General features: G+C 40.4%; 1 non-coding gene across 1 annotated transcript; it reads left to right on the plus strand.

Moving 5' to 3' along the window:
• Positions 1-2,244: 2,244 nt before the first annotated feature.
• Positions 2,245-2,352, plus strand: LOC112731204 (small nucleolar RNA R71). The gene has a single exon (XR_003166992.1). It is a non-coding gene; the product is annotated as a small nucleolar RNA R71 (small nucleolar RNA).
• Positions 2,353-3,553: the final 1,201 nt, after the last annotated feature.

Below are 3,553 nucleotides of genomic sequence, written 5' to 3' on the forward strand. Positions count from 1 at the left end.
TGATAGGTGAGGGGTTTTTGGAGAAGAGGTATTGAGGTGATTGGTGAATGGGTGAAGAAGAGAGAGAGAGGTGGGGTAGGTGGGGATCCTGTCGGGTCCACAGATCCTGAGGTGTCAAGGATAGCTCATCTCTGCACTGAGTGGCGTGCAAAAATGCCCTTTCTGCCAATTCTGCCGTTAAACGCCGGGCTGCTACCCTTTTCTGGCGTTTAATGCCAGCTCCTTGCCCATTCCTGGCGTTAAACGCCAGTCTGGTGCCCCTTTCTGGCGTTAAACGCCCAGAATGGTGCTAGACTGGGCGTTAAACGCCCATTTGCTGCCCTTACTGGCGTTTAAACGCCAGCAAGCTTTTCCTCCAGGGTGTGCTGCTTTTTTCTCTGTTTTTCATTCTGTTTTTGCTTTTTCAATTGTTTTTGTGACTTCACATGATCATCAACCTACAGAAAACATAAAATAATAATGGAAAATAGATAAATATAACATTGGGTTGCCTCCCAACAAGCGCTTCTTTAATGTCAGTAGCTTGACAGTGGGCTCTCATGGAGCCTCACAGATGTTCAAAGAAATGTTGGAACCTCCCAACACCAAACTTAGAGTTTGAATGTGGGGTTCAACACCAAATTTAAAGTTTGGTTGTGGCCTTCCAACACCAAACTTAGAGTTTGACTTTGGGGGCTCTGTTTGAGTCTGTTTTGAGAGAAGCTCTTCATGCTTCCTCTCCATGGTTACATAGGGATATCCTTGAGCCTTAAACACAAGGGATTCTCCATTCACTTAAATGATCAATTCTCCTCTGTCAACATCAATCACAGCCTTTGCTGTGGCTAGGAAGAGTCTGCCAAGGATGATGGATTCATTCATGCACTTCCCAGTCTCTAAGACTATGAAATCAGCAGGGATGTAGTGGTCTCCAACCTTTACCAAGACATCCTCTACAAGTCCATAAGCTTGTTTTCTTGAATTGTCTGCCATCTCTAGTGAGATTCTTGCAGCTTGTACCTCAAGGATCCCTAGCTTCTCCATTACAGAGAGAAGCATGAGGTTTACACTTGACCCTAGGTCACACAGAGCCTTCTCAAAGGTCATGGTGTCTATGGTACAAGGTATTGAGAACTTCCTCGGATCCTGTCTCTTTTGAGGTAATCTCTGCCTAGTCAAGTCATCCAGTTCTTTGGTGAGCAAAGGGGGTTCATCCTCCCAAGTCTCATTACCAAATAACTTGTCATTTAGCTTCATGATTGCTCCAAGGTACTTAGTAACTTGCTCTTCAGTGACATCTTCATCCTCTTCAGAGGAGGAATACTCATTAGAGCTCATGAATGGCAGAAGTAAATCCAATAGAATCTCTATGGTCTCAGTGTGAGCCTCAGATTCCCATGGTTCCCCATTAGGGAACTCATTGGAGGCCAGTGGATGTCCATTGAGGTCTTCCTCAGTGGCGATCACTACCTCTTCCTCCTCTCCAAATTCGGCCATGTTGATTGTGTTTATGGCCTTGCACTCTCCTTTTGGGTTCTCTTCTGTATTGCTTGGAAGAGTACTAGGAGGGAGTTCAGTAACTTTCTTGCTCAGCTGACCCACTTGTGCTTCCAAATTTCTAATGGAGGACCTTGTTTTAGTCATGAAACTCTGAGTGGTTTTAATTAGATCAGAGACCATGGTTGCTAAGTTAGAGTGGTTCTGCTTAGAGTTCTCTGTCTGCTGCTGAGAAGATGATGGAAAAGGCTTGCCATTGCTAAACCTGTTTCTTCCACCATTGTTGTTGTTGAAGCCTTGTTGAGGCCTCTGTTGGTCCTTCCATGAGAGATTTGGATGGTTTCTCCATGAAAGATTGTAGGTGTTTCCATAGGGTTCACCCATATAATTCACCTCTTCCATTGATGGGTTCTCAGGATCATAGGCTTTTTCTTCAGATGAAGTGTCCTTAGTACTGCCTGGTGCAGCTTGCATTCCAGACAGACTTTGAGAAATCATATTGACTTGCTGAGTCAATATTTTGTTCTGAGCTAATATGGCATTCAGAGTATCAATCTCAAGAACTCCTTTCTTCTGACTTGTCCCATTATTCACAGGATTCCTCTCAGAAGTGTACATGAATTGGTTATTTGCAACCGTTTCAGTAAGTTCCTGAGCTTCTGCAGGCGTCTTCTTTAGATGAAGAGATCCTCCAGCAGAGCTGTCCAATGACATCTTGGACAGTTCAGACAGACCATCATAGAAGATACCTATGATGCTCCATTCAGAAAGCATGTTAGAAGGACACTTTCTGATCAATTGTTTGTATCTTTCCCAAGCTTCATAGAGGGATTCACCTTCCTTCTGTCTGAAGGTTTGGACTTCCACTCTAAGCTTACTCAATTTTTGAGGTGGAAAGAACTTTGCCAAGAAGGCATTGACTAGCTTTTCCCAAGAGTTCAGGCTTTCCTTAGGTTGTGAATCCAACCATATCCTAGCTTTGTCTCTTACAGCAAAAGGGAATAGCATAAGTCTATAGACCTCAAGGTCAACCCCATTGGTCTTGATAGTGTCACAGATTTGCAAGAATTCAGCTAAAAACTGATGAGGATCTTCTAATGGAAGTCCATGAAACTTGCAATTCTGTTGCATCAGAGAAACTAGTTGAGGCTTAAGCTCAAAGTTGTTTGCTCCAATGGCAGGGATAGAGATGCTTCTCCCATAGAAGTCGGGAGTAGGTGCAGTAAAGTCACCCAGCACCTTCCTTGCATTGTTGGCATTGTTTTTGTTTTCGGCTGCCATATCTTCTTCTAGTTTGAAGATTTCCGTTAGGTCCTCCCCAGAGAGTTGTGCTTTAGCCTCTCTTAGCTTTCGCTTCAAGGTCCTTTTAGGTTCCGGGTCAGCCTCAACAAGAATGCTTTTATCTTTGTTCCTGCTCATATGAAAGAGAAGAGAACAAGAAAGTAGGAAATCCTCTATGTCACAGTATAGAGATTCCTTGAGGTGTCAGAGGAAAAGAAGAATAGAAGGAGGAGGTGGAGAAGAAGGAATTCGAACTTATCAAGAGGGATAGAGTTCGAATTGCACCTTGATGAGGAGTCTTAGTCCTTTAAATAGAAGGATGTGAAAAGAGGGGAAGAATTTTTGAAAATTAATTAAAAGATTTTAAAAAAAATTTGAAAATTTGATTGAGATTTTCGAAAACTAAGATTGGGAAAGAAATAAAGTAATTTTTGAAAAAGATTTTGAAATTAGAAAAAAGATATGATTGAAAAAATTAATTTTGAAAAAGATGTGATTGAAAAGATATGTTTGAAAAGATATGATTGAAAATCAATTTAGAAAAAGGAAATTTTTTAAAATTAAAGTTGATTACTTGACTATCAAGAAATTAAAAGATATGATTTTAAAATTTAAAGTTTGATCCTTTCTTAATAGGCAAGTAACAACTTGAAAATTTTGAAGTAAATCTTTAATTGAAGCAAGGATTTTTTAAAATAGCAAAAATAAATATAAAATGGAAAGAAATTGATTTTGAAAGAGATATGATTGAAAAGATATGATTTGAAAAAGATTTGATTTTGAAAAAAATGAAAAC

This window comes from Arachis hypogaea, chromosome 12 (assembly GCF_003086295.3).
Source record: "Arachis hypogaea cultivar Tifrunner chromosome 12, arahy.Tifrunner.gnm2.J5K5, whole genome shotgun sequence".
Taxonomy (NCBI): Eukaryota; Viridiplantae; Streptophyta; class Magnoliopsida; order Fabales; family Fabaceae; genus Arachis; species Arachis hypogaea.